Source organism: Melanaphis sacchari, unplaced genomic scaffold, assembly GCF_002803265.2.
Source record: "Melanaphis sacchari strain LSU unplaced genomic scaffold, SCAv2.0 Contig36_pilon_pilon, whole genome shotgun sequence".
Taxonomy (NCBI): Eukaryota; Metazoa; Arthropoda; class Insecta; order Hemiptera; family Aphididae; genus Melanaphis; species Melanaphis sacchari.
This window is the reverse complement of record NW_020271232.1, coordinates 4,079,989-4,095,874: the sequence shown is the minus strand read 5'-3', so window position 1 is coordinate 4,095,874 and position 15,886 is coordinate 4,079,989. Positions and strand designations below refer to the sequence as shown.

General features: G+C 27.1%; 1 protein-coding gene across 2 annotated transcripts in view; it reads right to left on the bottom strand.

Moving 5' to 3' along the window:
* Positions 1 to 6,611, bottom strand: part of LOC112596987 — a 174,647-nt gene extending 168,036 nt beyond the window's left edge. For both annotated transcript variants that reach the window (XM_025342878.1, XM_025342879.1), the window contains exon 1: positions 6,348 to 6,611. The gene's annotated coding sequence lies outside the window, so the exon portion shown is untranslated. The remainder of the gene's footprint in view (positions 1 to 6,347) is intronic.
* Positions 6,612 to 15,886: the final 9,275 nt, after the last annotated feature.

Sequence of the window (15,886 nt, the reverse complement as noted above, 5' to 3'; positions counted from 1 at the left end):
GAAACAATTTTCCAGTTTTGAAAGCAAGTAAATAATAAAAATCGTAATGGGAACTCCAAATAAAATAAGTAAATGTAACATAAATAAATAATTTGAAAGTGAAATAAAATTATTTGAGCATATGCCGCTAAAACAAAATAGGAACTTATTACTTAATTTAAAATATTGTTATATACAGACATTATTATTAAACATAGAATGACTCAAAATTGAAAATATTATACAGTAAAAATATCAAAACGTTTCAATATTACTACAATATACACTTTTTTATTATTAAGTAAATTATATTGCTACTATAAATATATATATATATATATATATTAAGTATATTACGCGTATCAGTATAAATATATAGTGTACCATATTAAAAAAATACGACTGTTGACTGTTTATGATTTCATTATAACTATGAATAATTATCACTTTATAATTTTTAAGAAGTACTAACATTTAATATAATTTTATTATTAATTAAAGTAGATACTAAGAACATTTTAGATTCATTTATCCAAGCGGAATATTTTTCTAAGTACTTCGATGTACAAAAATTGAACTTAAAAATATAAACTTATTAGTTATATCTCGTACAATACCCTACTGCTCTGATTGTCTAAACTTTAAACAACATCTATTAACTACTAGTTTGATATTTAGTTTGTATATGTAAAAATTCTTAAAAATATATTCTAGTTTAAGTATGATATTAAAAAAAAAAAAAAAAAAAAAATTACTCTACTATATTATATGACATATAAACTTTCGTGTGTAACTATTCATTGAGTAGGTCAGTGTTATGAATGTTTTAAATTAAAATTCAATGATAAATTATTGAAAATTAATATACAATTTTATACAATTTTAACGAATTTTCACAGCAAAACATTACAAACGTTTTAAAAATAACAACTATTTATAAATGTTTAATATTTTTTAATTTATATAAATGAAAGTTATGTGAATAACAATTTAAAGCTTTTTTATCAATATAATAAAAATAAAAATAAATAAAAATTTAGAATACCTTTAAGTAACTTAAGATTAATCAAAACATTTTAACAAATCACTGTTTATAGAAAATCATATTTTAATTAATAGTAGGCTGTATCAAATTTCTATGAATAATAGTCATTAAATAATAACAATATAGTAAAAATTTTTGAGAATAAATCTTTGTTATTAGCGGTTTGTTATCCCATATCGTCAAAATTTGAATTTTAGACACTTATGAAAAATATATACTCGTATTATAAAACTAAGTAAAAAACTTTTATAAAAAAAAAATATTAAAAATATAATTCCTATCAACAATTTTGTTTGTGATGAGATCAAATTATGTGGCCAAAGTCTTTTCTAAAACTAGTACATTTTAAGATACTGTGTGATCATTATTAAAAGAATAAATTACTAACAGAAAAACAAACTTTAATGTGACATTACTTCTACAAAAAAAATTATTAAAACTTTTTATAGACATGTTAAAAACCCCAAGAAAAATCTTTCTATCGAAAATTCAATGAAATATTTGTTTTTATAGTCATTATTACAAAAACGTGGTTATTACTATTATACTAACTATTGAATTATTTATCAATACTTTGTACTGTGCACTGTACAATTTGACACATGCCTAGAAATCCTCAGCTATTGTAACTATATTAGCTGTTTATTAATTTAACGTAAACATTTTTCATGAAACTTTTCTTCGAAATTGATTAATTTGGATTGACATTAGTTGCAACTCATAAATCTTTTTACGTAAAACACGTCTGGTAGTATTGTGGCCTAATACTTACTAAACCGGGTTGTAGAATTAAAACAGACAACAACACACAATGAATAATGGGAAAGCTGCGAGGAAAAACAACAAACGAAACTTGTGCTAGCAATATAATATCAGGAAAACGGACCAATTGCTTATTTCCAAACTTTTCTCCTAAATCTTTCTAAATATCTTTAAATAAAAATACAATATCAATCACTATTATTCTAATCAAAAATTATATACACGGATACAAAGGGTATAGTAAAAATGCCTATTAAATTCGTCATGACCAGAAATGTTAAACATCAAATAACAACTAATATGTATGAGTATCACACCTGCAATTGATATAATTTTATAATTTTATTTAAAGTCTATCAGATAAATTATTTGATGATGAAATGTATATAGTTAGCTTAGCCAACCACAACAATTGTGTGAGCTAAAACATTGTCATTTAACAAAAGCTATTCAGTAGTATAATATTGTATCCATTTTTATTTCGAATTATAATACAATACATTTGGTGGTTTGCAAAGGGAGAGAATGTAACATGTTATCCCAATAAATTGTATTAAAAGTCCAGATGTTGTCTTCGCTTGGCGTTTATTTCCACCAAAAAAATAAATGGAATACATCTTCCATTGTTATAAACGTTTAAAAAAATTGATAAATGCGCAATTTTGTCGGTGTCAAGAGTGGTTAGTGACAATATTTTAAAAATGTTCACTATCTATAAAAATATCAGTCAAAAAATTTAATTAAGATAATCTAAAACTATGACAGTAAAAAATTACTTTAAAATAATAACTTATAGAGAATCATTCAAAATCATAATATTTGTGAAAATATATGTGTGAATGTTAAGCAAATAAAACTTTAAAACGTCAGAATTATTTTCTGTACAAGTCCATTCTATAAGATATCTAATTGTCTGTGTGTAGTGTATATTATGTATTGTCGTAACAAAACAATGATAATTATCCGACAAAAATAATCATTTACCAATAATACGGGCTCATCTATCATGGTTTAAATTACGACAAAGGAACACAATTTTAATTTTTCTTAAGTGCAGTACTAAGTATAGATTGTCCAAAAGCTATTATAATTAGGTAGACTATATGATTTCATTACATTATGTAACACACTATATAGGTAGTTTTAATATATTCAAGTATGTTATTTATGATTCAAAGACTTTCAATAATTACCTAATTATATTCAAATAATATAGTTTAAAATTAAAATACGATGAGTCAAGAATGTAAAATAAATTATATTTACAATTAATTACAATATACAAAGTGAAATAAAAATGAAAGCATAATGTCGAAATTGTAATTTTGTCGAAATCGTCAGTTTAAAAAATATTCAAGTAGAATTAAATAGTATAAAATACATATAGATATTATATATGAAAATTTACATGAAAACAATAGGTACTCTTTATTTTAAATTTTTAAATTGTATAATTTTTTCGCACTAAATTAATAGAAATTACTAAAAAATATAATTTACTTATAAAAATAAGTAACATTACATTATTAAGCTGAATTAAAAAATTTATTTAATTCTTTAATTATATTTTTAATTATTATAAAAAAAAAAAAAACAAAAAACAAAAACTTCAACTACTTCTTACTAAATCAAATCCACAAAACCAAATCTAATAGCAGTTAGAATAATAATTATAGCTTGGAATCTGGCATACAACTTAAATAAATAAACTGAAATCTGCTTAACTAAAATAACAACTCTTAGAATTTATACATAACTTAATGTTAAATTTACAGTAATCAATAAAAAAAAGATTGTTGAGTATTAAATTTAAATTATTATTTTTATTATTATTATTGAAAAAAAATTTTTAAAAATACAAATGTTTACAGTCCATACAAAACTAATACAATAAAACAATAGATACTCTTAACAAATATACAAGAAAGCTTTGTCCAAAAAGAGTTATCCATAAACAAGGAAATTATTTTAAAGGTAATATTTATGTTTTCCATTTGTGGATAAAATCCGATGATAATAAAATAAAATGCTATTAAAATAATTAAAATGGAAAGGAAAAAAAAATTTTTTATCAAATTTACTAATTATAATAATATAAATATAAGTTTATGTCAATTCAACTGATAAATAACCACATGAATTATCAAAATATTTTCATATATTTACATGAATACCTATAAATATTGAGTCTTTACAGCATGCGTTTAAAATTAAAAAAATAATTTATAAAGATTAAATACACTGAGCATGATACAGTTATGTATAATAAAAATATATACTTTTCAATTTTCAATTTGATTATAAACTATTATATAGATACTCAGAAAATATTACATTTTGTAGAAAAACGTATTTTACATACTGATAAATTCAATATAATGTACGCAGAAAATATGATTTACAATTATTCAAAGCTTATTAAGTTGTCGACCAAAAAAATCTATGAACATTATTTTAAACAAATAATAAAATTATAAATTATTTTTCAATAATATAATTTATGTTCTAACTATAATCATAATATGTATCAGCATTTATGATATTATTTCTAATATGGTTAGATATGGTAAGCTTCAATAATATGAAAAACTTTGATAATTATTATTATCTACCAGCAACCAGTAATCAAAAGTAATACTTTCAATGGAGCTAGGTATTAAATATTCAAAAATAAAAATACTTTATTCTTTACATCAGAATATTTTATTAAAACTGCATTAGAATTCTCATAAACTAGAAAGGAAATGATTAATAAATTATTTTACAAAATGTAAAAAAACTAAAAATAATAAATTACCAAATAATTTATTACTTAAACTATTTTAAAGATAAATACTATAAGAGTGCTCAAGCAATATTGAAAATGGAATTGGTTTATTTAAAATGTATTTATTGCTTAATAAGTTTAATATTTAATGATTTTTTCAAAATATCCTTGACATAATATTTTCAAAAAACCCAATAAAACTCACTTACAAAAATCAAATTAAATATTAAACACCCGAAAAGTTTATCTAACTTACTTGTACTATAATCCATTATTTAAATAAGCAGCTATGAATTAAAAATTTCATAAATCCTTGTCTCGTTTATTCAAATTGAATAAGCACATCTTAAATCTAGTATTAGTGTAGTTGAGTCCAGAGTCATAGAAAGAAGTTTTATTTAGTGACGTTATCATATTAGTTGCATTACCTACTTAATTTTAGCTGCAAATTGTTTGTTTACAATTGAGTATGAGCATAAATAAAGTAAAATCAATGTCGATTTCTAGTCAACCATTAATTTATTGAAAATAATTGATTGCAGATAATTCAGTTTTTTAATTCCAAAACATATATATTTTGTATTGCTTTTAAGTCTATAATAGCTAATTGTAACGAAAAGAATACGTCATTAGTATTACATAGAATATAGGTATGCACGTTAATGTTTAAACTAACAAACAACAGTTAATTGAAAACCAACAAGTTATTTTATTAAGTTATGTTTTAAGTTTATATTTTACTATACGATTCAAATAATTTCATTCGTATTTTTCTATTATCCTTTTACCTATAAAATACAAAACTTTACTTATATGAAACCATTACCTCAAAATCTATAATTGTTCTTTTTATGCATGGAAAAAACAATCGTGTTAGGTTGGCATATTTATAATTTGTGCATGTCAATTAAATTCATAACATAACGATATTTGTTTTATGTCTATCTTAGATTGATATATAATACACAAATCGAAAAAGTAAAACGAGTCTTATTTTTAATTTAATTGTAGACAACATTTTTACACAAAGTAAAGGAGCATAATTTAACATCAATACAATCACATGTATAATTCGTTTTATGAAAACATCAGCAAGACTGATGAGATTTTTATTAAGACAAATAGATACACACGTATGGGCATGTTGCTAACATATAAAATATGTTTTTCAGTGATGAAATGCTATGATATCTTAAAACCTAATAATCAATAGTGTCATCGTGAGAACTCTTTCAGATAGACATTTTAGGTATTAAACATTACTTCTTCGTTCCTATATTATTAGATATATAACCGGCAGGGCAACTCGTTTTTTAAAATAAAAAGCGCGCGGGGTACAATGGTTTCATCGTTTATTTACATCGTGTTGGTGTGCGTTGAAGACGACGTTAATATGTATGATTGATTTTCCAAAAGGTTAAAAAAATATCTAATATTATCTTAACATTTGTCTAGGCCTCATCCCATTAACTCTGTTAGAAGCACATCTTTTATTTTTCAGTTAACCACGCGAGTTTGTTAGAATAAGTTTAGAATGACCATATTCTTACGTGCATCGATGTCCGATACCACTAACACGGTGATCGAATGAATTCGATATTATACTGGTACTCGTGTATACACACATGAGTATAGCCGTGTGGTATAGCATGTGCTCATATACAGATACGACTAAACCGCGAGTTATCTCTAAACCGTAACAATAATTATTGCTGTGCAACGGTGTGATGGGCATCACAAATCGAACGTGTAGGTAATTAAAATTTTAAACAATATATACATATAGGTACTCACAAGCCGCAGCAGAAGTGGAATGCGATGGACACCGTGTCGGTACCTGAGCTCACGAACCGCAATCGAGAGAGAAATTGGCGGTAAAAACCGATCGGCAAGGGATGCGTACGCGAACAGCGCACGAAGAGAAACGCGAAAAACAAACACTGAAAAAAATCCAACAAATCAGGCGACGACGTAAACGTGGCGCGGACCACGACGAGCAGCGACGGGCGTAACACTACGGCACACGGAGCACGGAGCACGCGTCTGCGATGCGCGACGGCGACGACACGACTGAACTGCCCGGAGGAAAAAAGCGGTATAAAGCTCCCACGCTGCACGTTGTCGTAGGGGAAGCACGTCGCGCGGGGGATGATCGCACGGGAGGGTAGCGGCTGCGGGGGCGTTGGTGGTCGGCCACCTGCGTCCGCGTGCCGTGACCTTCATTAGAGACCCGTCGTTGCGGGATCCGCGCCCTCGTGGGGGGGGAGGTGTGACCCGTGCCCACACGTCTCTCACGCTCTCGCGAGTTCATCGCGGGGCCGTTAATCCACGACGGTTGTGGCACCGACAGTGCCGGGGCTCAACGAAATCGCGACACCGATAGTGCGCTGCGCAGGATATCCGCACACTCGGTGTATGGACGTGATTTGACGTTTGGTCCGTCCAGACCGGACGACAGTCGACGGCGTAACGTTTGTTAGACGTGAACAGGACCGGATTTAAGCGCAGGCTATAAAGGCTGCAATGTCTATATGTGAGCCCGCACCACAACAGGGCCCTCCGCCTGCAGACGTCACACGTTTTAAGACAAATAATTAATTATGAAGATATTATAATGTATAAGTGATTTCATCAATACAAAGTCAAGACGTAAATTTATCAAGCTATATTATATGATATTACGTTGTTCATTTAATTACTACCGTTGCAACACTAATACATATTGTTGAGTAGGTACCTATCTTAACTATACTGTATATAATATGTGGTAATTGCAGAATCTACACTTTAATACTATGTTTTAAATGTTATTTTTTTCGGGCAAAAAACTACAAGTTAGAAAATAATATTATACTCAATTTTGGGAATAAAATTATTTTTAAATGTTTTAAAGGTGGCTTAGTCTCTCTATTTGTACATATGCCCTTCCTATTTTCTAAAAACCTTCTGGTGGAGCCCACATCACAGTTGAGCCTAGCGGCCTACAAAACCTAAATCCGGCCTTAAACGTAAATGTATGTTTCACGACGCCGTATTTTCGCGTGCGTTATATTACAAAATTTGATGTGTCAGTCTTGGTTGTACGCGTCAAAGGCGATTCGTGTTGGGCGAGGTTAAAATGTTGCCTCGGGTTTGTTTTCGAATAACTACATATGTTGTCATATCTGTCTCCGGTTCATATCACGACACACGTCGCTGTAATATTGTTATAAATTATAATAATTAACGTCTCGCCGACGATCGTCAAAACGAGCAGGGCTTTCACTAGACCTTCGCCGAATTATTAATGCGACATTCGACACGTGCAAACCGAGATGTTACGATTAAACATCCGAAAAAAATTATACCTAATTTGTCATTGAAATTGAATTGAAAACCAATTTTATAAATTTGTCTAAAAAATCTTAAGAAAATTACTTCGAATAAAAATTAATTAATTTTTTTAAAATAGGTACTTTATTCGATATCATAATGTACCCTCAACAATAGTTTTTTATTTTTAATAAAATAACGATACGGCGTCTTAGATAGGCAACTGAGGCTCATCATTGTCCTTTGTCCGTTTCAAAGTATATCAGTAAGGAACAGATTTTAATTTAATATAAAATTAAAAATAAGATAGAATTCTCTATAATTTATAAATGATACAAATTAATTTAATACATTATATAATACACAATTTTTATTCTAAATCTACCAAATAGTCTTCGTGAAAGAAACAGTTAGAAACGACATTTTTTTTTTTATTTTTTTTTTTACAATTATTATTAAATACACAATCTGTAATTATTATTTTACAATAAGCGTATGCGATGGAGATAATAAATAACATGGCTTGAGAGACAGGAGATAAGAAGCCACCCATTGGAGGCACTTAATGTTAGGAGTTTGTTTTTAAAATATTAGTAAGAGAGAATGAGATTGATAACAAGGAAAAGTAAGAATTATAGTAAATTTAGTTTAGCAGTTCACGACACCAAGTACCAAACGTACCTTCTGGGATCACCAAGAACAGATTTAGTGGACAGTTCGAAAATCAATAAGGGATTGTGATGATTATGAAATTTAGAATGTAAGCGTTTGTAGAAAGTTTTTCCAACGTTTTGGACTGTTGGAATGGCTAGGTCTCTATGTAGAGTGTCGTTAGATACATAATATGGGGCTTTGGTTATTTGATGGAGACATTTTGATTGGAATACTTGAATTTTGTTTAGATTGGACGGTTTAGCTGCACCCCATAATTGAATACCATATGCCCTGATTGGTTTGAGTAGGAGTTTATATAAGAGAAGTTTGTTTTTTAAGTTGATATGTTGTGATGTGAGTAGATAACGTAGAAGGCGAGAATGATTATTTAAGGAAAGTCTTTTGATATGGGTGTGTGTTATCCAAGTTAGTCGGCGGTCAAGGTGTAGGCCTAGGTAACAAACGTTTTGGGCGGATGGGATAAGTACATTTTTAAAAGCCAATATTATCTGGGTCTAAAGGTCACCGCGTGTAACAGCGCCTGTGTTCTTATTAATGCTTGGACTATGATTATAATGTGTTAAAATTAAAATATATATGATATTACTTGACTCGAAGAAGTATTTTTCCCGAAGGTTGATTAACTTACTAGTTTATAGCAAGAGTTCTAAGTTTTACGTCGACTGAAATAAAATAGAAAATTTTTTATTCGGTAGAAGATACAGAACTGGACATAATCCGGGAGTGACGTAGAAATGCGTGTGCACTGACAGACTGCTTGCGTGATACTAGAAACGACATATAAATTGAAATTTCAAAATCTAAAATGATGGCAATTCGATCTTAGCATTACATTGCTTTATAACGACTAAATGATCTCTCCACATCAACTGATGTGATAGTTACATATTTCATACACGTTAATGCTTTTGGATTTTAATCTATTACTAAACTGTTTTTTGAAGTTTTGCTAAATAGTATATCCCTTATCGACATAACAGCGTTAAATTCTAGTTTTTTTTTTCCAGTATGTTTTATAATTTTGAATTGGTTAAAACTTCAATATCTCTAGGAACACGATCTAATTATTTTATGGTATTATCAGCTGTTTCTAGGCCCTCGATTAATATCATTTTAGAAGTTTCTTATTTTAAAATAGTATCAACTAAAAATCCAAAATTAATGGAAATAAATTCTAAATTGTTTTGCAAGTTTTTACATTAGATGAGTTCAATAGTTTGTTTTTTTTATTGAAATAGCACTAATAGCAGCATATTTATATGCAAAATATTTAATTATTAATTATTTATTTGTAAAATATATAAAAATATTTAAAATAAAATTAGCATCAACTTATTTAAAATTAAATGGAACGTACACATATATCAAAAACTTTTACATAAAAATATTTATTTAAATTAAAATCCGTTCCCTATATATCACAAATAGTTATTATTTTATTGTCATACATTTCATAATTTCGTAGTATAATATTATTATCATTATAATTCAATAGCAAAATCAAAATCACAAGGCATTGATCTACAAATACATCATGCGACATACTACTATACAATAGAAATTCCAAAAATCAAATCCTATTTCTGTAAGTAGGTGATTGTCAAGGACACGTGACACGTCTCGTCAGTTTTTTGACGGTTGAGTATCACGTTAGGGTACAACTTTCCCTATACTATATTATTATTATGTTAATTTAAAATGTATTTAAGTGGGTATAAAGTTTCACGTGCCGTACATTACTCTGTTTGTCATCCACACGATTTTTCGTTTATTTGTACATGGGGAGGGAGCCGAGGAGTCTGGCTCTCACATTAAACATATTTTATTCAAAATGGATAAAGGCCCACCTATGTTTTTATTTGCTTGCCTTGCCTTAATTTGTTTTTGGCTGAATTTTAAAACGATAACGATCCTACACGATAATATAACGCAAACATCCACAAAATGGTTAGTTTTATAGCATAATTTTTGGATTTCAGTGAGTAGTTGCACTTGACGTTTTCCTGTTTTTCTTCACGTTTTGCTCCGTTAACCATTGTGTATTCATGTTTATTAATTCATACGGCTTTAGTCAAAAATATAATAAATTCATTTTCGGTTAAATCGTATGTTGAATTTAATAATATTTTTAACAATTTTATGTTGAATAAATACATTATGATTAATGCGATTAATAAAATGTTAATACTTTTAGACAAAAAAAAAAAAAAAAATTATTAATATTTGTGTAATAATAATGTGTTTATGACATGTACCTACACGTGCACGTGCGGAAGTACTATATTTCTTTTATACTACAAATATAATATGTTCATCACTCATCAGCTAACCGCCTGTAATTCAAATAAAAATAAATGTTATGATAACCAAAAAAAATAAAACATTAAAAACAATTGATAATTGAGTTAAGTTTCAAATTTCAAGAAAAAAAACAGTTACGTACTTAGACTTATTGCGGGAATTATCGTACTCTTTTTTACCGGTTTCTTAATTACTAGTCTTTTCTAGACACACTTTTTAATGCGGTAAATAACAAACAGCAAAGCAAAAATATTTAGCATACCAATACAAACACGATTTTATTGCTAATCCTAAGTTAGATAAATGGAAAGGAAAATTTTAATTTTGCAAAAATATCCCCATATCGCCGTAATCTTTACGTAGATATAATTAAAAAAATTAGGCTTTAATTTTCATGTGTATAAATAACAAAAAAAAAAAAAATTAAAAATGGACGTACCTAATTTACAGCGATCATGACATTATATTGCGAAATCATCTAACAAAAAGTACAACATATGCATCAAGTGGACGTTACTTTCTCGTCCATCCTAATACTAAAATCGGAAACATAGAAACTTTATTACTTACTAAGCTAACATATCAACTTTAAAAGATATTTTTAAATATTATTTTTTTTCTTTTTTTTTAGACAATTACAATTTTTAAATGAATACTTGGGGAACTCCTAATCACACTGTTTTTTTTTTATTATTATTTCAGCCCTATTCGTACAAGAAAATATTTAATTTATAGTAAACCCTGTTACAAATTAATTTAATGGCACACTAGGCTAGTACCGTAAATGGAAAACTAAAGTTATAATCACACTTTATCAGTTTATCATATTTTCACTACAAAAAAAGCGTATCGTCGTGTATAATAAAAATAATAATAAACACATTAATCCCAATATCCAATAGACTAAAATATTTAGGGTTATATATGAATATGTAATAATCACACAAAAATAAAAATACTTAATAAATCGACACTTCATAATTTTATTAGTCTAGTATTAGTCTAGCCCCTTCTCCCGGATAATTGGTTAGTTAAGCTTTAGATCTCTGTAAAGCATCCTATTAGATGACCTAAGAACATTTCCTAGATTAGAGGGCATATTTTTTTAAGAGGGTTTACTTTCCAAGAGTGGATATTAAGGGATTTAAATGGTTTGATAGCCAGGAACGAAAACTGATTGTACCTACCTATTGCTGAAGGGTTTTGGCCATTTCTTCGAGTTTTTATTTTTAGATCAGAGTGAAGGCCGAGAAGTATTGTTTCAGATGTGTAATGGAGAATGAAATAAAAATTTGTAATCATTGTGAAGTTTATAACTTATTCAAAAAAAACAAATATATTAAAGTTTACTTGTACCTAAGTACTAGACACTTACCTAATTAACAAAATGTATAAACGTTGTATCTGTATGGTGGTTGTACCTATTAAGAATTAAAATGTCTATAGATTTTTGAATATAATATAAATAATAGTAAATTAATTTGTACAAATTTTCACCATTTATTATAATAATATAGATTACTTATATAATTCACTAACCGTCAATTATATTAATTTAGGTTATCTAATCACGCTTTTAAATATGTCAACGACAAAAACTACGGTTTGTGTCATGTATTGTTTATACTTACTGGTTTTATTGTTTTAAATATGCTATGTTTAAACTGTTTTCATACACCCATAATAATATATTTCTCCTGTAACTATAGGCAAGCAGAATAACAAAAGGTGATATAAACGGGAATATATCAAATGTTCATGATTTTTTCATGGAATACTTTACTTATTGATAATTTTTAGTCAGTTGTTATTTTATCAATTATTCATTTCGATATCAAACGATTTTTAAATATTTAAAAATGTTGTTAACCATTAATAGATGAATAACATAATAATAATATATAATGTTATTTTATTGACATCGGAGAAAATCGTTAAATTTAATTTTACAAATCTTGAATACATTTAAATTTCAAAAATAATGTTCTTATATAATTAAAAATCATTATTCAAAAAAAACAATTCATAGCTACTATGTATATAACCTACCTAACACTTGTACCCGATCATTAATTCGTTCATATCAAGTTTAATATCGACCCAGATAAATATTTGCGAATCACTTTCAATGAACAAACGTCTACCGATTATCGAGGTCCCGAAATGCCTTTTAATTTTGTCAAAATATATTTAATCGAAATTCGCACTTTTATTTCCTGTTGATAAAAAAACAAACTACACAGTACACACATAATATGCTATTGATATCATGTCATGGATATTATTTAGTTATCGTTGTCAAATTATACGTGTAGAATGATCCCTGATTTCATAAATACCTTCTCAACTGTAATTCCTCGTGTGAAAAATACCAATTTTGGACATTTTCCAAACTCGACAATTGTGTTAAACAATTACTTGTCTTATTAGCTTTGTACGGTATTTACGAGACTTACCTACATCGATCGATTCGCTAATCTTTTATTTTGTGGTTACCTAATTAATAGTTTAGTAAGTCGTATTACAAGCAACTCGTAAGTATGTATTATAACCATTAACTATACATTATAATCAGATACACGTATTATTATACAAAACAATAACTTATAAGTTATAGATTAATAATTAATAGGAACAATTTTCCCAAGGTTAATAAATTATAATAAATATTAAGTTTACTTGAAGAATAATCAATTATTACTTTAATTTAATAGGTATTTACATCGATAAATAATATTATAATTGTACTTTTAAACAGAATATTTTTTACCTTCCAACACCCGAGTATTTTTAGTAATGAGTTAAAAGTTAAAAAAAGAAAAGTTTTAAGTCATCTGTGAACATATTAAATAACTATAAGGAATTTACTTTCATTAATAACAGATTTCAAACCATTGATAAACAAAAAATAATAATTAAGATAATAAGTACCGTCCTTGAGAAACACTTACTACGACAAAATCAGGTTCTTACCATACATTTTCACATTTCACCCATTAAAAATTCAAACATGCATGATAAAATCAGCCACGGATGGTCAACCCAAACGATCTTACGGCCTAGCGGGCTATTTCGGAAATGCATTATAATCTCGCAGGCCGTATACAAAATTACGTATTTCAATATTAGATTTAGACCCAATAAAAAAAAATATATAAATAAACATATTTTTTAAAAGTGTGATAAATCTTTCCTATAATTATCCAAGGCAAATTGACCATTACTGATAACAAAACAAACCATGATTAAATAAGCTCACTAAAAATAAACATGTAAATACAATATTAGCACGACTCGTGAGAATTTGGAAGTCAAAGGTTTTTGAAAAATCAATAAATATTACGTCTACCTAAATGATTTTCAATTTTATCCAAAATGAAAATACTAAAAAAATATAAAATTTAAAGTAACGGGACACTTGGCCATTTAGGTCTTAAACCATAATTGCTCTTGCACTAAAACCGAGTTAACCTAGGGAAGTATATATTTTTTACACCTCATTTTTCGAAAGTTAATTCAAAATTGAGATCAAATACGTGGGGTTACAGAATTCATCTTTAACATGAATGAATAAACACTATTTGTCAGTGAACAACTAATCAGTAAACAAAAGTAGATAACAGCGACTTAGTGCTATATTAAAACTCTGTCCCAAGCAAATCATCAGAATTAGAAAACTTAACGTTTCTTAATGACTGTAAGATAGACCTACTTCAACGCGAAATACTCATAGGCGTAATTTCAGTTTTTGACTTGAACGAGGTTTACACATTTTAATGAAACAGACCCGTAGAAGGTTCTACCCCTTCCCTCACCTACAGTTCAAATACCAATATCATATTATTTTTCTAACCTACTTTCCTACATATAACATATTATAATAGATCTATTAGATACTAAAATGAAAAATATGTTTAACATAACAAATAACAAAATTTAGATACTTATATTAGGTAGGTAAACATTATAATTGTAATCGTCTTTTCGAAATTGCAAATTTACCCAAGATTAGTTCGTTGGACAATTCATTTGACAAATCCCGACAAATTTAAGTTATTGATAAATTGGTAAATCTATTTTGACTTATAAATTAGAAACCAATTTTTGATCTCCATTTTTGCTAAGAATGACCTATCACATCATGTCACAGAGAATAATATGTATAATTAGATTTGTTTAATTTTTAAAATTAAAAATACTTAACACTTTAACACTAAACTACTCAATGCCCCCCCCCCAAAAAAAAAAAAAAAAAATTGCACCTCATATACGTATAGCACAATATTACTAAAATAACAAGAATAAAAAAATAGAATATTAGGAAATTATCAAGGAGTAAATATCATCGTCCCAGTAAACTGTGTTTTTCTTATTAATAATTGAATAAATTATATTGACTCAATAATTAAATATTACTTATTAGATATTAAATATTAGGCATCTTTTAGTATTATATATTACATATGTATATTTTCAAACATTTGATATATCTTTTAGATACAACCTAAAAACCATGAAATATTATTAATTTTGTAAGAATCTTAAAATAAATTTATAGAGTAATTATAATACTTGTATTTATAATTATAAATAAGAAGTTACTTACAAAAATATTTTTTTTAATGAACCATAATCACTCGTCAAATAGAAAACAAGACGAGTTGCAAAAAATATAATTTATAAAACTGTTGAAATATTGTCATAAAATATTAATTCTATTAGTTATAAAATTTTTAAAAAACTATTAAAATTAATATAATTAGCAATTATTTAAATATATTAAAAATAACATAAATAACATACATTTAAATAAGCTACTGAGAATATTTTATTTTAATTTGGAACATAGTAGACTGATACATTGACATTTAGACAATGCAATTTATTAGTATATATTATTTTATATTTATTATTATTATGGATACAATTTAATAAACATAAATGGTCTTCTAAATTATCAAAAAAGTTATAAAATTTATGAATTATAAAAAAAAAATTGGATGATACAACCACAATACAAGAAATAATTAAAAATAAAAATTAAT